This window comes from Cherax quadricarinatus, chromosome 3 (genome assembly GCF_038502225.1).
Source record: "Cherax quadricarinatus isolate ZL_2023a chromosome 3, ASM3850222v1, whole genome shotgun sequence".
NCBI classification, from domain to species: domain Eukaryota; kingdom Metazoa; phylum Arthropoda; class Malacostraca; order Decapoda; family Parastacidae; genus Cherax; species Cherax quadricarinatus.
The window spans coordinates 60,376,384-60,400,932 of NC_091294.1; the positions used below are offsets into that span (position 1 = coordinate 60,376,384).

General features: G+C 49.1%; 1 protein-coding gene across 1 annotated transcript in view; it reads right to left on the reverse strand.

Moving 5' to 3' along the window:
* The window catches only part of LOC128706178 (neuroglian), a gene marked incomplete in the record, with an annotated part of 1,637,481 nt that overhangs the window by 1,021,206 nt on the left and 591,726 nt on the right, over positions 1-24,549 (reverse strand). Inside the window, 1 exon segment of the mRNA XM_070093335.1 lies at positions 3,755-3,790.

Consider the following 24,549-nt stretch of genomic DNA (forward strand, 5'->3'; position numbering starts at 1 on the left):
CGAGTTCTCCCACTCAATTTCCTTGTGGTTGAAGTCACCCATGACCAGTAGCTTTGCCCTGCTCACATGGGCCCTTCTGGCCACTTCAGCAAGTGTGTCAACCATCGCTCTATTACTCTTATCATACTCTTGCCTTGGCCTCCTGCTGTTCTGTGGTGGGTTATACATTACAGCAATTACCACCTTAGGACCTTCATACTGAAGCGTTAGTACTATGTAATCTCTTGCTTCTTCTCTGTCTCCTCTCTCAAGCTCATCAAAATCCCATCAGTTTTTGATCAGCAGTGCCACTCCTCTACCCCCTTTGTTCTCTCTGTCTTTCCTCAGGATCTGATATCGCGTTGGAAAGATGGCATCCGTTATCATCCCTGTGAGCTTGGTTTCTGTGAGGGCTATGATGTTCGGTGATGCCACTTTGACTCTTTCATGCCACTCCTATTTATTTGTTATTCCATCAGTGTTGGTGTACCATACCTTCAGTTTCCTCTCCAACACTGTGATTTGAGGGAGTCTGTGAGAGTGGGGGACCTCGCAGTGTACTGTGGGATTCTACAGCGTAATGTGGGGTGGGAGCTGTGAGTGTGGATTGTGGTCTCTGTTGGGATAGGGTGATTGGTTGTCGGGTTCTGGGGATGGTTCTGTGTGTGCTTGCTCTTGTTGCTCTGCCCTGTTCTGGTTGTCCTCTGCTGATTCTGTCCTTGTCTCTCCACCTAGTTCCTTTCACTTTTGTGTCCTCTCCCTCAGCTGCTGTCATTCTGTTTTTGTTCTGTCTCATTCTAGGAATACCTTCTTTATGCTGCCGAATCCTTCAACCGTGGTTTCTCTTGGAGGATCCTGTTCTGCGTTGTTTCTGTCCTGAAAATCAACTTGGTTGGTCGTTTTCCCAACTTCAGGTACCCCCCTATTTGAAAATTTACAGTCTCAGACATTTCCTCTTCTATTTCTTTGATGCACTCTCCTGAAGCCCATGAACAAACACTGAATTTGCCCTCTCTTCCTCCCATTGTCTTTCCCTCTGTGTCTCTGGTTCCTGTCTGTACATGGCCATTTTCTCCTTTATTTTTTCCTCTGGCTCTTGATGGCATGGTCGTGTCTCTGTATATGACCTGTCCCCCTCACCACCTGCACCCAGCTGCTCTCCCCCTTCATTCCTTGGCCCTGCTTGGTGGGCTGATAGGGCTGATAGGACCTTAATGTAAGTTATGTCTCCTTCCTTCCCGTTGGGCCCCTCGTTCAGTAGGGGTGTACCAGCTTCAGTTGCTGTGCCTCCTCTGGTCAATACCACTGTAGCTCGCTTCAGCCTATTTACCTCATATTCTAGGACCCTTATCCTAACTACTGCGACTTCAACCTGGGACTCCCGATGCTTCTTCTCCTCCTCCAACCTCTTTTCCAATTTCACAGAAAACTCTGTGTCCATTTTTGGAGCAAGCTCTCCTAGTTTTCTCTTCCACTCTTGTTCCATCCTTTTGCATTGCTCTTCCATCCATTCTTCCCTACTAGAACCAATCTCTCTGATCCCCGGGGTCTTCGAGGCCTCCTCTGAGTTACCATCTTTTTTTTTTTTTTTTTTTTTGAGGGAAAGGGGGGCAAGGGAGGGAGGGAAAGGACAGGGGAGTAGGGGAATGGGGGAGAGAGGGAGAGAAAAGGGAGAGGTAGAGGGGAGAGATAGATAGAGTGACAGAGTGAGAGAGAGGGAGGGAGAGGGGGAGAGAGAGAGGGAGTGAGAGGGAGAGAGGAAGAGAGAGGTAGAGAGAGAGAGAGAGAGAGAGAGAGAGAGAGAGAGAGAGAGAGAATGTCTTCACATCGCAAAATAGCAAGAATATCTTCGCTATCTGGCTATTGTCCCAGTAGTTACTGCAGTGTTTGTGGGTATACCACAAGGGACAAAATACTTCTTAGATGTAAGGAGCCTACTTGTTCCAACTACTGCCACACAGATTGCATTCCAGAGGAAGAATTCTGTTGCAGTCAGGTTGAAAATCTCAGAAAATTGAAGGATATCCATACTCTTGTGGTATATGTGGATACAAGCCTGGAGCTACAGGAGGAAGGTTCAGAAGTATCTCAGGGACTCTTGTCCAGAGATCAAGACTGCCCTTTTGGGCTGTGTTGTAAAGTCGCAGCTAAGATAATCCATCACAGGGAAGCACTTCATGAGCTCCTCAAATCATTAGATAACCTACAAGCTATTGCAGAAGGCCAGTGCAAGCCTACATCAAGTGACGTAAGCTGCTCAGCTGATGGTGACACTATTGACAAAGACTGGAAGTCCCACACTGAGCTTAACTCAGGGGTAAATAACTGGTGGAATTCTGTCATCGCTAAGGTCCCACAGATTGGCAGAGTTCAAAACACTATCTTCGGGAATCCTAACACAATTCCTCTGACCACCACAGAGGGAACAGATCCTCTTTCCAGCAACAAAGTAAGCCTTGGATCTGTTAATTCTCCTACACCTGACATCTCTGCTTCAGCACCTGCCAGTACACTAGATAGTGCACATACCATCTCTGATCCTACACCTGTCAGCACACCTGCCGACATTATTCCAACATCTGGCAGCAGTGCTTCATCGGCAAGTAATGAGTCAGGATTTTTTCCACCAGAGATTGATGCAGTTAATAATCAGGGCACTGTCACTGCACCTCAACACCTACTGCACCAAAGTTCGAACAGCAGGGACACATCTGTCAGAACTGCACAGGGGTGTGGTAGAGGACGTGATAGAGGAAGTGGAAGAGGACGTGGAGGAGAATGACACCTACAGCCTTCTCACCTTCCACCAACACAGTCCCAGAGGCAGAACCTGCAGATAAATCAGCAAAACACAAGGGGTGCAACAAATAATAGTCCACCCTCCCAGGCACCTAGGCAGTGCTCTCGCTGTCATCGGAAGGGGCACACCAACAGCGGCCTGCGAGACACCAGGTGCAATTACTGCCACAAGAAAGGATAACAGGAGGACCAGTGTCGGAAGAAAAAGGAACTTGATAGACAAGACCACCTGTTTAGAGACCTGTTCTCGGAACAAACCAGCAGGATCTCTGAATTGGTGAACACACCCACACGTCACCCACTCAGCTACTCCTATCTTAGCCCAGCATGTGGCATTGTGCCTTATACAAGACCACAGACCTACATCCCTGCAGCTGCCTCGGTACCTTACTTCTTTCGAGGACAGGCACCTTACATGCCTTACACACCCACCACCTCAAGCTGACCACATCATGAGGAGCCAGTCTATCAGCATCCTGTCGGCCAACATTAGAGGTTTCATTACTAATGTTGGAGAGCTCACACACAGTTTTGTGAACACTCGACGTCCCAACGTGATAGCTGTTGTTGAAACATTTTTGGATGACAGGACTCCAGAAAATTTTGCAAGAATTGCTGGCTACACCTCATGGATGAGAAGAGACAGGCAAGGGCAAGGAGGAGGTGTTGCTGTGTGCTTCTCTAAAAGTGTACATGCCCAACACATTGATGTTGCCACCCCTACACATCTTGAAATGATGTTCTTCAAGCTCTGTATAAACACTAGTACCTCTGTACTAGCATGTGCAATGTACAGACCTCAGTGGCAACATGCAGACCCCATCAACTTCCTAATGGAAAATATTGACTCCCTTCTGCTACAACGCAACTGTCAACATATCATAATTGTTGGTGACCTCAACCAACACTAAAGAGGGACTTTGATGACCTTCTTGCAGTATTTGACATGAGAAACTTTGTTGATTTCCCTACTCACATTTCTGGCTCCTCCCTTGACCCAGTAGTGAGTGATCTGGCAGAAGGTATAGGCACTTGTCAACCTCTCGGCTACGTTGGATCATCTGTGTCATGTATACACTGTGTCACATATGACTCAGTACATATGTGATACAGTGTATACATGACACAGTACATACATGACAGTATATACATGGCACAGTGTATACATGACAGTGTATACATGACAATGTATACATGACACAGCACATACATGACAGTATATACATGGCACAGTGTATACATGACAGTGTATACATGACAATGTATACGTGACACAGTACATACATGACACAGTGTATACATGACACAATACAAACATGACACAGTGTATACATGACAAAGTGTATACATGACAAAGTGTATACATGACATGACACGGTACATACACGACACAGTACGTACATGACACAGCACATACATGACACAGCACATACATGACACAGTACATACATGACACAGTACGTACATGATACAGTACATACATGACACGATACATACATGACACAGTGTATCCATGAGACAATGTATGCATGACACAGCCTATACATGACACAGTGTATACATAACATGACACACTACATACACAACACAGTACATACATGATACAGAGTATACATGATACAGTGTATACATGAGAATAGCGTTCCGATACCTCAGCAAGGAATCGTTCAAGACACTGTACACCGTGTACGTCAGGCCCATACTGGAGTACGCAGCACCTGTTTGGAACCCGCACTTGATCAAGCACTTCAAGAAATTAGAGAAAGTGCAAAGGTTTGCGACAAGGTTAGTTCCAGAGCTAAGGGGAATGTCCTACGAAGAAAGGTTAAGGGAAATCGGCGTGATGACACTGGAGGACAGGAGTGTTTGGGGAGACATGATAACAACATACAAAATAGTGCGTGGAATAGACAAGGTGGACAGAGACAGGATGTTCCAGAGAGGGGACACAGAAACAAGAGGTCACAGTTGGAATTTGAAGACCCAGATGAGTGAAAGGGATGTTAGGAAGTACAGCTTCAGTCATAGAGTTGTCAGGAAGTGGAATAGCATAGCAAGTGAGGTAGTGGAGGCAGGAACCATACATAGTTTTAAGATGAGGTATGATAAAACTCATGGAGCAGGGAGAGGACCTAGTAGCACTAAGTAAAGAGGCGGGGCCAGGAGCTGAGTCTCGACCCCTGAAACCACAATTAGGTGAGTACAATTAGGTGAGTACATGACACTGTATACATGACACAGTGTATACATGACAGTGTATACATGACACAGTGTATACATGACAGTGTATACATGACAGTGTATACATGACAGTGTATACATGACACAGTGTATACATGACATAGTGTATATATGACACAGTGTATATATGACACAATACATATATGATACAGTTCATACATGACACAGTGTATGCATGACACAGTGTATGCATGACACAGTACATATATGATACAGTACATACATGACACAGTGTATACATGACACAGTGTATACATGACACAGTACATATATGATACAGTTCATACATGACACAGTGTATACATGACACAGTGTATACATGACACAGTACATATATGATACAGTACATACATGACACAGTGTATACATGACACAGTGTATACATGACACAGTGTATACATGACACAGTACATATATGATACAGTACATACATGACACAGTGTGTACATGACACAGTGTATACATGACACAGTGTATACATGACACAGTACATATATGATACAGTGTATACATGACACAGTGTATACATGACACAGTGTATACATGACACAGTGTATACATGACACAGTGTATACATGACACAGTACATATATGATACAGTTCATACATGACACAGTGTATACATGACACAGTGTATACATGACACAGTACATATATGATACAGTACATACATGACACAGTGTATACATGACACAGTGTATACATGACACAGTGTATACATGACACAGTACATATATGATACAGTACATACATGACACAGTGTGTACATGACACAGTGTATACATGACACAGTGTATACATGACACAGTACATATATGATACAGTGTATACATGACACAGTGTATACATGACACAGTGTATACATGACACAGTGTATACATGACACAGTGTATACATGACACAGTGTATACATGACACAGTGTATACATGACACAGTACATACATGATACAGTTCATACATGACACAGTGTATACATGACACAGTGTATACATGACACAGTGTATACATGACACAGTGTATACATGACACAGTGTATACATGACACAGTACATACATGACACAGTGTATACATGACACAGTGTATACATGACACAGTACATATATGATACAGTACATACATGACACAGTGTATACATGACACAGTGCATACATGACACAGTGTATACATGACACAGTACATATATGATACAGTTCATACATGACACAGTGTATACATGACACAGTACATGTATGATACAGTACATACATGACAGTGTACACATGACACAGTACTGTATACATGACACAGTGTATACATGACACAGTACATATATGATACAGTTCATACATGACACAGTGTGTTTAGAAAGACACGTAAGCAAACACTATAACATATTTATTAGAAAACGTTTCGGTCCTGGGACCTTGAAGTGATCAAGGTCCCAGGACCGAAACGTTTTCTAATAAATATGTTATAGTGTTTGCTTACGTGTCTTTCTAAACCAACTTGTCGGTATTTATTACCAAGGTTTATACCATGACACAGTGTATACAAGACACGGGGTATACATGACACAGTGTATACATGACACAGTACATATATGATACAGTTCATACATGACGCAGTGTATACATGACACAGTACATATATGATACAGTTCATGCATGACACAGTGTATACAAGACACAGTGTATACATGACACAGTGTATACATGACACAGTACATATATGATGCAGTACATACATGACTCAGTGTATGCATGACACAGTACTTTATACATGACACAGTGTATGCATGACACAGTACTGTATACATGACACAGTGTATGCATGACACAGTACTGTATACATGACACAGTGTATGCATGACACAGTACTGTATACATGACACAGTGTATACATGACACAGTACATATGTGATACAGTACATACATGACACAGTGTATTCATGACACAGTACTGTATACATGACACAGTGTATGCATGACACAGTACTGTATACATGACACAGTGTATGCATGACACAGTACTGTATACATGACACAGTGCATACTTGATATAGTACATATATGATAGAGTACATACATGACACAGTGTATACTTGACACAGTACTGTATACATGACACAGTGTATGCATGACACAGTACTTTATACATGACACAGTGTATGCATGACACAATACTGTATACATGACACAGTACTGTATACCTGACACAGTGTATGCATGACACAGTAATGTATACAAGACACAGTACTGTATACCTGACACAGTGTATGCATGACACAGTACTGTATACAAGACACAGTACTGTATACCTGACACAGTGTATACATGACACTGTAATGTATACATGACACAGTACTGTATACAAGACACAGTACTGTATACCTGACACAGTGTATGCATGACGCAGTACTGTATACATGACACAGTACTGTATACCTGACACAGTGTATGCATGACGCAGTACTGTATACAAGACACAGTACTGTATACCTGACACAGTGTATGCATGACACAGTACTGTATACATGACACAGTACTGTATACCTGACACAGTGTATGCATGACGCAGTACTGTATACAAGACACAGTACTGTATACCTGACACAGTGTATGCATGACACAGTACTGTATACAAGACACAGTACTGTATACCTGACACAGTGTATGCATGACACAGTACTGTATACATGACACAGTACTGTATACCTGACACAGTGTATGCATGACGCAGTACTGTATACAAGACACAGTACTGTATACCTGACACAGTGTATGCATGACACAGTACTGTATACCTGACACAGTGTATGCATGACACAGTACTGTATACATGACACAGTACTGTATACATGACACAGTGCATGTATCAATGTTTCACTCGCCACATATTGAAAAACATCAAATAAACTGATAAAATTCAGAAAATAAACGACAACAATGAAGAAAGATTTATATCGGAAATACAATAACACAAGTTTTAAATTAATTTTTTATTACATAAATATTTTCAAACTGGAAGTTTTCATCATTTTGAGATTTTGTTTTAATAGTTAATATATCTTGTTACAAATTATCAGCCAAATCTGTAGGAGCATTTTTGTAAGAGGCTAGCAGCAGCCTGGCTGTCTGCGCTGCCCAGTCTGCGCTGCCCAGTCTGCGCTGCCCAGTCTGCGCTGCCCAGTCTGCGCTACACTGTCTGCGCTGCCCAGTCTGCGCTGCCCAGTCTGCGCTGCACTGCCTGCACTGCCCAGTCTGTGCTGCACTGTCTGCGCTGCCCAGTCTGCTCTGCACTGTCTGCACTGCCCAGTCTGTGCTGCACTGTCTGCGCTGCCCAGTCTGCTCTGCACTGTCTGCGCTGCCCAGTCTGCGCTGCCCAGTCTGCGCTGCACTGTCTGCACTGCCCAGTCTGTGCTGCACTGTCTGCGCTGCCCAGTCTGCTCTGCACTGTCTGCGCGGCCCAGTCTGCGCTGCACTGTCTGCGCTGCCCAGTCTGCGCTGCACTGCCTGCACTGCCCAGTCTGCGCTGTCCAGTCTGCGCTGCACTGCCTGCGCTGCCCAGTCTGCGCTGCACTGTCTGCGCTGCCCAGTCTGCGCTGTCCAGTCTGCGCTGCACTGTGCGCTGCCCAGTCTGCGCTGCACTGTCTGCGCTGCCCAGTCTGCTCTGCACTGTCTGCGCTGCCCAGTCTGCTCTGCACTGTCTGCGCTGCCCAGTCTGTTCTGCACTGTCTGCGCTGCCCAGTCTGCGCTGCACAGTCTGCGCTGCACTGTCTGCACTGCCCAGTCTGTGCTGCACTGTCTGCGCTGCCCAGTCTGCTCTGCACTGTCTGCACTGCCCAGTCTGTGCTGCACTGTCTGCGCTGCCCAGTCTGCTCTGCACTGTCTGCACTGCCCAGTCTGCGCTGCCCAGTCTGCGCTGCACTGTCTGCACTGCCCAGTCTGTGCTGCACTGTCAGCGCTGCCCAGTCTGCTCAGCAATGTCTGCGCGGCCCAGTCTGCGCTGCACTGTCTGCGCTGCCCAGTCTGCGCTGCACTGTCTGCGCTGCCCAGTCTGCACTGTCCCGTCTGCGTTGCACTGTGCGCTGCCCAGTCTGCGCTGCACTGTCTGCGCTGTCCAGTCTGCGCTGCCCAGTATGCGCTGCCCAGTCTGCGCTGCCCTGTCTGCGCTGCCCAATCTGCGCTGCCCAATCTGTGCTGCCCAGTCTGCGCTGTTCAGTATGTGCTGTCCAGTCTGCGCTACCCAGTCTGTGCTCCTAAGTCTGCGCTGCCCAATCTGCGCTGTCCATTCTGCGCTGTCCAGTCTGCGCTGCCCAATCTGCGCTGTCCAGTCTGCGCTGTCCAGTCTGCGCTGTCCAGTTTGCGCTACCCAGTATGCGCTGCCCAGTCTGCGCTGTCCAGTCTGCGCAGCCCTGTCTGCACTGCCCAGTCTGCGCTGACCAGTCTGCGCTGTTCAGTCTGCGCTGCCTAGTCTGCGCTGCCCAGTCTGCACTGCCCAGTCAGCACTGCCCAGTCTGCGCTGCCCAATCTGTGCTGTCCAGTCTGCGCTGCCCAGTCTGTGCTGCCCAGTCTGCGCTGCCCAGTCTGCACTGCCCAGTCTGCGGTGCCCAGTCTGCGGTGCCCAGTCTGCGGTGCCCAGTCTGCGGTGCCCAGTCTGCGCTGCCCAGTCTGTGCTGCCCAGTCTGCGCTGCCCAGTCTGCATTGCCCAGTCTGCGGTGCCCAGTCTGTGCTGCCTAGTCTGCGCTGCCCAGTCTGTGCTGCACAGTCTGCGCTGCCCAGTCTGCGCTGCCCAGTCTGCGCTGTCCAGTCTGCGCTGTCCAGTTTGCGCTGCCATGTCTGCGCTGTCCAGTCTGTGCTGCCCAGTCTGCGCTGCCCAGTCTGAGCTGCCCAGTCTGCGCTGTCCAGTATGCTCTGGCCAGTATGCGCTGTCCAGCCTGCGCTACCCAGTCTGTGCTGCTCAGTCTGCGCTGCCCAATCTGCGCTGTCCAGTCTGCGCTGTCCAGTCTGCACTGTCCAGTCTGTGCTGTCCAGTCTGCGCTGCCCAATCTGCGCTCCCCAATCTGCGCTGTCCAGTCTGCGCTGTCCAGTCTGCGCTGTCCAGTTTGCGCTACCCAGTCTGCGCTGTCCAGTCTGCGCTGCCCAATTTGCACTTTCCAATCTGCGCTGTCCAGTCTGCGCTGTCCAGTCTGCACAGTCCAATCTCTGCTGTCCAGTCTGCGCTGCCCAGTCTGCGCTACCCAGTCTGTGCTGCACAGTCTGTGTTGCCCAGTCTGCGCTGCCCAGTCTGCACTCTCCAGTCTGCGCTCTCCAGTCTGCGCTGCCCTTTCTGCGCTGTCCAGTCTGTGCTGCCCAGTCTGCGGTGTCCAGTCTGCGCTGTCCAATCTGCACTGTCCGGTCTGCGCTGTCCAGTCTGCGCTGTCCAGTCTGCACTGTCCAATCTGCGCTGTCCAGTCTGCGCTGCCCAGTCTGCGCTGCACAGTCTGCGCTGCCCAGTCTGCGCTGCCCAGTCTGCGCTGTCCAGTCTGCGCTGCCCTGTCTGCGCTGTCCAGTCTGTGCTGTCTAGTCTGTGCTGCCCAGTCTGCGCTGCACTGTCTGCGCTGCCCAGTCTGCGCTGTCCAGTGTGCGCTGCCCAGTCTGCGCTCACCAGTCTGTGCTGTCCAGTCTGCGCTGCCCAGTCTGCGCTGCCCAGTCTGTGCTGCAGAGTCTGCGTTGCCCAGTCTGCGCTGCCCAGTCCGCGCTGTCCAGTCTGCACTCCCCTGTCTGCACTGTCCAGTCTGCGCTGCCCAGTCTGCGCTGCACTGTCTGCGCTGCCCAGTCTGCGCTGTCCAGTCTGCACTGCCCAGTCTGCGCTGCCCAGTCTGCGTTGCTCTGTCTGCGTTGCCAGTCTGCGCTGTCCAGTCTGCGCTGTCCAGTCTGCGCTGTCCAGTCTGCGCTGCCCAGTCTGCGCTGCCCAGTCTGCACTGCCCTGTCTGCTCTGTCCAGTCTGCGCTGCCCAGTCTGTGCTGTCCAGTCTGCGCTGCCCAGTCTGCGCTGACAAGTCTGCGCTGTCCAGTCTGCGCTGCCCAGTCTGCGCTGTCCAGTCTGCGCTGCCCAGTCTGCGCTGTCAAGTCTGCGCTGTCCAGTCTGCACTGTCCAGTCTGCGCTACCCAGTCTGCGCTGCTTAGTCTGCGCTGCCCAGTCTGCGCTGCCCAGTCTGTGCTGTCCAGTCTGCACTGCCCAGTCTGCGCTGTCCAGTCTGTGCTGCTCAGTCTGCGCTGCCCAGTCTGCGCTGTCCAGTCTGCGCTACCCAGTCTGCGTTCCCCAGTCTGCGCTGTCCAGTCTGTGCTGCCCAGTCTGCGCTGCCCAGTCTGCGCTGTCCAGTCTGCGCTACCCAGTCTGCGTTCCCCAGTCTGCGCTGTCCAGTCTGCGCTCCCCAGTCTGCGCTCCCCAGTCTGCGCTGCCCAGTCTGCGCTGTCCAGTCTGTGCTGCCCAGTCTGCGGTGTCCAGTCTGCGCTGCCCAGCCTGCACTGTCCAGTCTGCGCTGCCCAGTCTGTGCTGCAGAGTCTGCGCTGCCCAGTCTGCGCTGCCCAGTCTGCGCTGTCCAGTCTGCGCTGTCCAGTCTTCGCTGCCCTGTCTGCGCTGTCCAGTCTATGCTGCCCAGTCTGCGCTGCCCAGTCTGCGCTGCCCTGTCTGCACTGCCCAGTCTGCGCTGCCCAGTCTGTGCTGCAGAGTCTGCGCTGCCCAGTCTGTGCTGTCCAGTCTGCGCTGTCCAGTCTTCGCTGCCCTGTCTGCGCTGTCCAGTCTATGCTGCCCAGTCTGCGCTGCCCAGTCTGTGCTGCACTGTCTGCGCTGCCCAGTCTACTCTGTCCAGTCTGTGCTGCCAAGTCTGCGCTGCCCAGTCTGCGCTGTCCAGTCTGCGCTACCCAGTCTGCGTTCCCCAGTCTGCGCTGTCCAGTCTGTGCTCCCCAGTCTGCGCTCCCCAGTCTGCGCTGTCCAGTCTGCGCTGTCCAGTCTGCGCTCCCCAGTCTGCGCTCCCCAGTCTGCGCTGCCCTGTCTGCACTGCCCAGTCTGCGCTGCCCAGTCTGTGCTGCAGAGTCTGCGCTGCCCAGTCTGCGCTGCCCAGTCTGCGCTGTCCAGTCTGCGCTGTCCAGTCTTCGCTGCCCTGTCTGCGCTGTCCAGTCTATGCTGCCCAGTCTGCACTGCCCAGTCTGCACTGCCCAGTCTGCGCTGCCCAGTGTGCGCTGTCAAGTCTGCGCTGTCCAGTCTGAACTGTCCAGTCTGCGCTACCCAGTCTGCGCTGCTCAGTCTGCGCTGCCCAATCTGCGCTGTCTAGTCTGCGCTGTCCAGTCTGCGCTGTCCAGTCTGTGCTGTCCAGTCTGCGCTGTCCAGTCTGCGCTACCCAGTCTGCGCTGTCCAGTCTGCGCTGTCCAGTCTGTGCTACCCAGTCTGCGCTGTCCAGTCTGCACTGCCCAGTCTGCGCTGTCCAGTCTGCGCTGTCCAGTCTGTGCTACCCAGTCTGCGCTGTCCAGTCTGCGCTGCTCAGTCCGCGCTGTCCAGTCTGCGCTGTCCAGTCTGCGCTGCCCAGTCTGCGCTGCCCAGTCTGTGCTGCTCAGTCTGCGCTGTCCAGTCTGCGCTGCCCAGTCTGCGCTGCCCAGTCTGCGCTGCCCTGTCGTCGCATCTCTTCTGCTGAAATATGTGTCTGTGTCTTCGAAATTTTGCTGAAATAAATTTGTGAAAATTGTTACGAACAACGACCATTAATATTCCAAACTTCCCTCTATGATTCATGAGTGCGAAGGTTTGAAGTCGATCAGAAGAAACATTCACAAGTCATCATATAAAAGCCAGTATACCATTTTTTCCCAGTATCTTAAAAAAATTGGGAAATTGGCATCGATGCCGCCCCAAACTAACTCTTAACTTGAGCTTAGTAATATACACCAGCAGACTGGCACTTCCACCTGTTTGGAAAGTTGTCACCTACATACTCCATCAACATTCTTAACTTTCACCTGCTTGTGTAGGAAGTTTGAAGGTGATTAAGGGAAGTACCATCACATCAGTGCACATATATACATCACTGTCCTATGTGCATACCAGTGATGCACTGCCACCTGAAGATCCTGTACCAGTCATTACCTCAAGTTCAGGCAGACACCACGCCAGACACCACGGCAGACACCACGCCAGACGCCACGGCAGACACCACGCCAGACAACACGCCAGACACCACGCCAGACACCACGGCAGACACCACAGCAACACACCACGGCAGACACCACGCCAGACACCACGGCAGACACCACGGCAGACACCACGCCAGACGCCACGGCAGACACCACGCCAGACAACACGCCAGACACCACGCCAGACACCACGGCAGACACCACAGCAGACACCACGCCAGACACCACGCCAGACACCACGGCAGACACCACGGCAGACACCACGGCAGACACCACGGCAGACACCACGCCGGACACCACGGCAGACACCACGGCAGACACCACGGCAGACACCACGGCAGACACCACGCCAGACACCACGCCAGACACCACGGCAGACACCACGGCAGACACCACGGCAGACACCACGCCAGACACCACGCCAGACACCACGGCAGACACCACGGCAGACACCACGCCAGACACCACGGCAGACACCACGGCAGACACCACGGCAGACACCACGGCAGACACCACGCCAGACACCACGCCAGACACCACGCCAGACACCACGCCAGACACCACGGCAAACACCACGCCAGACACCACGCCAGACACCACGGCAGACACCACGGCAGACACCACGCCAGACACCACGCCAGACACCACGGCAGACACCACGGCAGACACCACGCCAGACACCACTTCAGACACCACGGCAGACACCACGCCAGACACCACGCCAGACAAGACGGCAGACAACACGGCAAACACCACGGCAGACACCACGGCAGACACCACGGCAGACACCACGGCAGACACCACGGCAGACACCACGCCAGACACCACGCCAGACACCACGCCAGAACCACGCCAGACACCACGGCAGACACCACGGCAGACACCACGCCAGACACCACGGCAGACACCACGCCAGACACCACGGCAGACACCACGGCAGACACCACGGCAGACACCACGGCAGACACCACGCCAGACACCACGGCAGACACCACGGCAGACACAACGCCAGACACCACGCCAGACACCACGGCAGACACCACGGCAGACACCACGCCAGACACCAAGGCAGACACCACGGCAGACACCACGCCAGACACCATGGCAGACACAACGCCAGACACCACGGCAGACACCACGCCAGACACCACGCCAGACACCACGGCAGACACCACGCCAGACACCACGCCAGACACCACGGCAGACACCACGGCAGACACCACGCCAGACACCACGCCAGACACCACGGCAGACACCAGGGCAGACACCACGCCAGACACCACGGCAAACACCACGCCAGACACCACGCCAGACACCACGGCAGACACCACGGCAGACACCACGCCAGACACCACGCCAGACACCACGGCAGACACCACGGCAGACACCACGCCAGACACCACTTCAGACACCACGGCAGACACCACGCCAGACACCACGCCAGACAAGACGGCAGACAACACGGCAAACACCACGCCAGACACCACGCCAGACACCACTGCAGACACCACGGCAGACACCACGGCAGACACCACGCCAGACACCACGCCAGACACCACGCCAGACACCACGCCAGACACCACGCCAGACACCACGGCAGACACCACGCCAGACACCACGGCAGACACCACGCCAGACACCACGGCAGACACCACGGCAGACACCACGGCAGACACCACGGCAGACACCACGCCAGACACCACGGCAGACACCACGGCAGACACAACGCCAGACACCACGCCAGACACCACGGCAGACACCACGGCAGACACCACGCCAGACACCATGGCAGACACCACGGCAGACACAACGCCAGACACCACGCCAGACACCACGGCAGACACCACGCCAGACACCACGGCAGACACAACGCCAGACACCACGCCAGACACCACGCCAGACACCACGCCAGACACCACGGCAGACACCACGGCAGACACCACGCCAGACACCACGGCAGACACCACGCCAGACACCACGCCAGACACCACGGCAGACACCACGGCAGACACCACGCCAGACACCACGCCAGACACCACGGCAGACACCACGGCAGACACCACGCCAGACACCACGGCAGACACAACGCCAGACACCACGCCAGACACAACGCCAGACACCATGGCAGACACCACGGCAGACACCACGCCAGACACCATGGCAGACACCACGCCAGACACCACGGCAGACACAACGCCAGACACCACGCCAGACACCACGGCAGACACAACGCCAGACACCACGCCAGACACCACGGCAGACACCACGCCAGACACCACGGCAGACACCACGCCAGACACCACGGCAGACACAACGCCAGACACCACGCCAGACACCACGGCAGACACCACGCCAGACACCACGGCAGACACAACGCCAGACACCACGCCAGACACCACGCCAGACACCACGCCAGACACCACGGCAGACACAACGCCAGACACCACGGCAGACACCACGCCAGACACCACGCCAGACACCACGGCAGACACCACGCCAGACACCACGCCAGACACCACGGCAGACACCACGGCAGACACCACGCCAGACACCACGCCAGACACCACGGCAGACACCACGGCAGACACCACGCCAGACACCACGGCAGACACAACGCCAGACACCACGCCAGACACAACGCCAGACACCACGGCAGACACCAGGGCAGACACCACGGCAGACACCACGGCAGACACTCGTGCCACCTGAGGTGGCAAACTTTTAGGTAACAAGTAGTTTAAAGGTGTATATGTGTAAATAAAGGAATTATTACCTTGCTAAAGGAGCACCTGGATAACATTTATGTTCTGTCTCGCTGCATGAATATGACGGTGCAACCCTGTGCTTCCTCTTGCAGCGGTCAGACAGCATCACTACAGTACATCATCAACGGTCAGACAGCATCACTACAGTACATCAACGGTCAGACAGCAACACTACAATACATCATCAACGGTCAGACAGCATCACTACAGTACATCAACGGTCAGACAGCATCACTACAGTACATCAACGGTCAGACAGCATCACTACAGTACATCAACGGTCAGACAGCAACACTACAGTACATCATCAACGGTCAGACAGCATCACTACAGTACATCAACGGTCAGACAGCAACACTACAGTACATCATCAACGGTCAGACAGCATCACTACAGTACATCAACGGTCAGACAGCAACACTACAATACATCATCAACGGTCAGGCAGCAACACTACAGTACATCATCAACGGTCAGACAGCAACACTACAGTACATCATCAACGGTCAGACAGCAACACTACAGTACATCATCAACGGTCAGACAGCAACACTACAGTACATCATCAACGGTCAGACAGCAACACTACAGTACATCATCAACGGTCAGACAGCAACACTACAGTACAACATCAACGGTTAGACAGCAACACTACAGTACATCATCAACGGTCAGACAGCAACACTACAGTACATCATCAACGGTCAGACAGCAACACTACAGTACATCATCAACGGTCAGACAGCAACACTACAGTACATCATCAACGGTCAGACAGCAACACTACAGTACATCATCAACGGTCAGACAGCAACACTACAGTACATCAACGGTCAGACAGCAACACTACAGTACATCATCAACGGTCAGGCAGCAACACTACAGTACATCATCAACGGTCAGACAGCAACACTACAGTACATCATCAACGGTCAGACAGCAACACTACAGTACATCATCAACGGTCAGACAGCAACACTACAGTACATCATCAACGGTCAGACAGCAACACTACAGTACATCATCAACGGTCAGACAGCAACACTACAGTACATCATCAACGGTCAGACAGCAACACTACAGTACATCATCAACGGTCAGACAGCAACACTACAATACATCATCAACGGTCAGACAGCAACACTACAGTACATCATCAACGGTCAGACAGCAACACTACAGTACATCATCAACGGTCAGACAGCAACACTACAGTACAACATCAACGGTTAGACAGCAACACTACATACATCATCAACGGTCAGACAGCAACACTACAGTACATCATCAACGGTCAGACAGCAACACTACAGTACATCATCAACGGTCAGACAGCAACACTACAGTACATCATCAACGGACAGACAGCAACACTACAGTACATCATCAACGGGCAGACAGCAACACTACAGTACATCATCAACGGTCAGACAGCAACACTACAGTACATCATCAACGGTCAGACAGCAACACTACAGTACATCATCAACGGTCAGACAGCAACACTACAGTACATCATCAACGGTCAGACAGCAACACTACAGTACAACATCAACGGTTAGACAGCAACACTACAGTACATCATCAACGGTCAGACAGCAACACTACAGTACATCATCAACGGTCAGACAGCAACACTACAGTACATCATCAACGGTCAGACAGCAACACTACAGTACATCATCAACGGAAAGACAGCAACACTACAGTACATCATCAACGGGCAGACAGCAACACTACAGTACATCATCAACGGTCAGACAGCAACACTACAGTACAACATCAACGGTTAGACAGCAACACTACAGTACATCATCAACGGTCAGACAGCAACACTACAGTACATCATCAACGGTCAGACAGCAACACTACAGTACATCATCAACGGTCAGACAGCAACACTACAGTACATCATCAACGGTCAGACAGCAACACTACAGTACATCATCAACGGTCAGACAGCAACACTACAGTACATCATCAACGGTCAGACAGCAACACTACAGTACATCATCAACGGTCAGACAGCAACACTACAGTACATCAACGGTCAGACAGCAACACTACAGTACATCATCAACGGTCAGACAGCAACACTACAGTACATCATCAACGGTCAGACAGCAACACTACAGTACATCATCAACGGTCAGACAGCAACACTACAGTACATCATCAACGGTCAGACAGCAACACTACAGTACATCATCAACGGTCAGACAGCAACACTACAGTACATCATCAACGGTCAGACAGCAACACTACAGTACATCATCAACGGTCAGACAGCAACACTACAGTACATCATCAACGGTCAGACAGCAACACTACAGTACATCATCAACGGTCAGACAGCAACACTACAGTACATCATCAACGGTCAGACAGCAACACTACAGTACATCATCAACGGTCAGACAGCAACACTACAGTACATCATCAACGGTCAGACAGCAACACTACAGTACATCATCAACGGTCAGACAGCAACATTACAGTACATCATCAACGGTCAGACAGCAACACTACAGTACATCAACGGTCAGACAGCAACACTACAGTACATCATCAACGGGCAGACAGCAACACTACAGTACATCATCAACGGGCAGACAGCAACACTACAGTACATCATCAACGGTCAGACAGCAACACTACAGTACATCATCAACGGTCAGACAGCAACACTACAGTACATCATCAACGGTCAGACAGCAACACTACAGTACATCATCAACGGTCAGACAGCAACACTACAGTACATCATCAACGGTCAGACAGCAACACTACAGTACATCATCAACGGTCAGACAGCAACACTACAGTACATCATCAACGGTCAGACAGCAACACTACAGTACATCATCAACGGGCAGACAGCAACACTACAGTATACATCATCAACGGTCAGACAGCAACACTACAGTACATCATCAACGGTCAGACAGCAACACTACAGTACATCATCAACGGTCAGACAGCAACACTACAGTACATCATCAACGGTCAGACAGCAACACTACAGTACATCATCAACGGTCAGACAGCAACACTACAGTACATCATCAACGGTCAGACAGCAACACTACAGTACATCATCAACGGTCAGACAGCAACACTACAGTACATCATCAACGGTCAGACAGCATCACTACAGTACATCAACGGTCAGACAGCAACACTACAGTACATCATCAACGGTCAGACAGCATCACTACAGTACATCAACGGTCAGACAGCATCACTACAGTACATCATCAACGGTCAGACAGCATCACTACAGTACATCATCAACGGTCAGACAGCAACACTACAGTACATCATCAACGGTCAGACAGCAACACTACAGTACATCATCAACGGTCAGACAGCAACACTACAGTACATCATCAACGGTCAGACAGTACATCACAACTACAGCAACACTACATCATCAACGGTCAGACAGCAACACTACAGTACATCATCAACGGTCAGACAGCAACACTACAGTACATCATCAACGGTCAGACAGCAACACTACAGTACATCATCAACGGGCAGACAGCAACACTACAGTACATCATCAACGGGCAGACAGCAACACTACAGTACATCATCAACGGTCAGACAGCAACACTACAGTACATCATCAGACAGCAACACTACAGTACATCATCAACGGTCAGACAGCAACACTACAGTACATCATCAACGGTACATCATCAACGGTCAGACAGCAACACTACAGTACATCATCAACGGTCAGACAGCAACACTACAGTACATCATCAACGGAAAGACAGCAACACTACAGTACATCATCAACGGGCAGACAGCAACACTACAGTACATCATCAACGGGCAGACAGCAACACTACAAGTACATCATCAACGGTCAGACAGCAACACTACAGTACATCATCAACGGTCAGACAGCAACACTACAGTACATCATCAACGGTCAGACAGCAACACTACAGTACATCATCAACGGTCAGACAGCAACACTACAATACATCATCAACGGTCAGACAGCAACACTACAGTACATCATCAACGGTCAGACAGCAACACTACAGTACATCATCAACGGTCAGACAGCAACACTACAGTACATCATCAACGGTCAGACAGCAACACTACAATACATCATCAACGGTCAGACAGCAACACTACAGTATATCATCAACGGTCAGACAGCAACACTACAGTACATCATCAACGGTCAGACAGCAACACTACAGTACATCATCAACGGTCAGACAGCAACACTACAGTACATCATCAACGGTCAGACAGCAACACTACAATACATCAACGGTCAGACAGCAACACTACAGTACATCATCAACGGTCAGACAGCAACACTACAGTACATCATCAACGGTCAGACAGCAACACTACAGTACATCACACTACAGTACATCATCAACGGTCAGACAGCAACACTACAGTACATCATCAACGGTCAGACAGCAACACTACAGTACATCATCAACGGTCAGACAGCAACACTACAGTACATCATCAACGGTCAGACAGCATCACTACAGTACATCATCAACGGTCAGACAGCAACACTACAGTACATCATCAACGGTCAGACAGCAACACTACAGTACATCATCAACGGTTAGACAGCAACACTACAGTACATCATCAACGGTCAGACAGCAACACTACAGTACATCATCAACGGTCAGACAGCAACACTACAGTACATCAACGGTCAGACAGCAACACTACAGTACATCATCAACGGTTAGACAGCAACACTACAGTACATCAACGGTCAGACAGCAACACTACAGTACATCATCAACGGTCAGACAGCAACACTACAGTACATCATCAACGGTCAGACAGCAACATTACAGTACATCATCAACGGACAGACAGCAACACTACAGTACATCAACGGGCAGACAGCAACACTACAGTACATCATGAACGGGCAGACAGCAACACTACAATACATCATCAACGGTCAGACAGCAACACTACAGTATATCATCAACGGTCAGACAGCAACACTACAGTACATCATCAACGGTCAGACAGCAACACTACAGTACATCATCAACGGTCAGACAGCAACACTACAATACATCATCAACGGTCAGACAGCAACACTACAGTACATCATCAACGGTCAGACAGCAACACTACAGTACATCATCAACGGTCAGACAGCAACACTACAGTACATCATCAACTGTCAGACAGCAACACTACAGTACATCATCAACGGTCAGACAGCAACACTACAGTACATCATCAACGGTCAGGCAGCAACACTACAGTACATCATCAACGGTCAGAAGCAACACTACAGTACATCAACGGTCAGACAGCAACACTACAGTACATCATCAACGGTCAGACAGCAACACTACAGTACATCATCAACGGTCAGACAGCAACACTACAGTACATCATCAACGGTCAGACAGCAACACTACAGTACATCATCAACGGTCAGACAGCAACACTACAGTACATCATCAACGGTCAGACAGCAACACTACAGTACATCATCAACGGTCAGACAGCAACACTACAGTACATCAACGGTCAGACAGCAACACTACAGTACATCATCAACGGTCAGACAGCAACACTACAGTACATCATCAACGGTCAGACAGCAACACTACAGTACATCATCAACGGTCAGACAGCAACACTACAGTACATCAACGGTCAGACAGCAACACTACAGTACATCAACGGTCAGACAGCAACACTACAGTACATCATCAACGGTCAGACAGCAACACTACAGTACATCATCAACGGTCAGACAGCAACACTACAGTACATCATCAACGGTCAGACAGCAACACTACAGTACATCATCAACGGTCAGACAGCAACACTACAGTACAACATCAACGGTCAGACAGCAACACTACAGTACATCATCAACGGGCAGACAGGAACACTACAGTACATCATCAACGGTCAGACAGCAACACTACAGTACAACATCAACGGTCAGACAGCAACACTACAGTACATCATCAACGGTCAGGCAGCAACACTACAGTACATCATCAACGGTCAGACAGCAACACTACAGTATATCATCAACGGTCAGACAGCAACACTACAGTACATCATCAACGGTCAGACAGCAACACGGGGTCAACACACCACCAATGCCAAAATTGCTTAATTAAGTAAAAGGACTGTGCTAAGACTTTATTAATGATATGATTATAAAAACAATAATCGTACACTCATATATATATATATATATATATATATATATATATATATATATATATATATATATATATATATATATATATATATATATATATATATATATATATATGTCGTGCTGAATATGTAAAACTGGTCACTTAGCAAGAACTCATTTAAAATTAAGCGCTTTCTAAAATTTTCTGTTATACGCTTAAAGATATATTTTTTTCATTAATGTTAATGTAAAAATTTAGAATTTTGCACCAAAAGAATCTTAGAAAACTTACCTAACCTTATTAAGAACATAAGAACATAAGAAAGGAGGAACACTGCAGGAGGCCTGTTGGCCCATACTAGTCAGGTCCTTTACAATTCATCCCACTAACAAAACATTTGCCCAACCCAATTTTCAATGCCACCCAAGAAATAAGCTCTGATGTGAAAGTCCCACTCAAATGCAACCCCTCCCACTCATGTACTTATCCAACCTAAATTTGAAACTGCCCAAAGTCCTAGCCTCAATAACCCAACTAGGTAGACTGTTCCACTCATCTACTACCCTATTTCCAAACCAATACTTTCCTACGTCCTTTCTAAATCTAAACTTATCTAATTTAAATCCATTACTGCGGGTTCTCTCTTGGAGAGACATCCTCAAGACCTTATTAATATCCCCTTTATTAATACCTATCTTCCACTTATACACTTCGATCAGGTCTCCTCTCATTCTTCGTCTAACAAGTGAATGTAACTTAAGAGTCTTCAATCTTTCTTCATAAGGAAGATTTCTAATGCTATGTATTAATTTAGTCATCCTACACTGAATGTTTTCTAACGAATTTATGTCCATTCTGTAATATGGAGACCAGAACTGAGCTGCATAATCTAGGTGAGGCCTTACTAATGATGTATAAAGCTGCAGTATGACCTCTGGACTTCTGTTGCTTACACTTCTTGATATAAATCCCAGTAATCTATTTGCCTTATTACGTACGCTTAGGCATTGCTGTCTTGGTTTAAGGTTGCTGCTCACCATAACCCCCAAGTCCTTTTCGCAATCTGTATGGTTAAGTTCTACATTATTTAACTTATAAGTGCTAGGGTTATGGACACTCCCGAGCTTCAGAACCTTGCATTTATATACATTGAACTGCATCTGCCACTTTTCTGACCAAGAATAGAATTTGTTTAAATCCTCCTGAAGTTCCATAACATCTACGTTTGAATCAATTATCCTACCTATCTTTGTGTCATCGGCGAATTTGCTCATATCACTAGTAATTCCCTCATCAAGATCATTGATATATATTATAAACAACAACGGGCCCAGGACTGATCCCTGTGGAACGCCACTTGTTACAGATCCCCACTCGGATTTAACCCCATTTATGGACACTCTCTGCTTCCTGTCTGTGAGCCATGACTCGACCCACGAGAGCACTTTTCCCGCAATGCCATGAGCTGCCACTTTCTTTAACAGTCTTTGGTGCGGAACTCTATCAAAAGCCTTACTAAAATCTAAGTAAATAATATCAAATTCTTTATCGTGGTCAACAGCCTCAAAAGCTTTACTGAAGAAAGTTAATAAATTAGTTAGACAAGACCGGCCTCTTGTGAATCCATGCTGAGTATCATTAATCAAGCTATGCTTATCGAGATGGCTTCTTATAATCTCAGCTATAATTGTCTCTAGTAATTTGCCTACAATTGAGGTCAGGCTTATTGGGCGGCAATTTGACGGAAACGACTTGTCCCCTGTTTTAAAAATAGGAATTACATTAGCCATCTTCCACATATCAGACACTACACCTGTTTGAAGAGATAAATTAAAAATATTAGTTAATGGTTCACAGAGTTCCATTTTGCATTCCTTAAGAACCCTTGAAAAAACCTCATCAGGACCCGGCGACTTATTTTGCTTCAGTCTGTCTATCTGCTTCACAACCATTTCACTAGTGACTGTGATGTTACATAATTTATCTTCTAGCCCACTATAAAAATTAATTACTGGAATATTGTTAGTGTCTTCCTGTGTAAAAACTGAGAGAAAATAATTATTAAAAATCGAGCACATTTCATTCTCTTTGTCAGTAAGGTGCCCATAGTTATTTTTAAGGGGACCTATCTTATCTCTAACTTTTGTTCTATAGACCTGGAAAAAACTTTTTGGGTTAGTTTTAGAATCCCTAGCAACTTTAATTTCATAGTCCCTTTTAGCTTTTCTTATCCCCTTTTTAATGTCCCTCTTAATGTCAATATACTGATTCATAAGATGACCCTCACCTCTTTTGATACGCCTATAAATTCCTTTCTTATGCCCTAGTAGATATTTGAGCCTATTATTCATCCATTTTGGGTCATTTCTATTTGATCTAATTTCTTTATATGGGATAAACGTTCTTTGAGCAGCATGTATAGTGTTCAG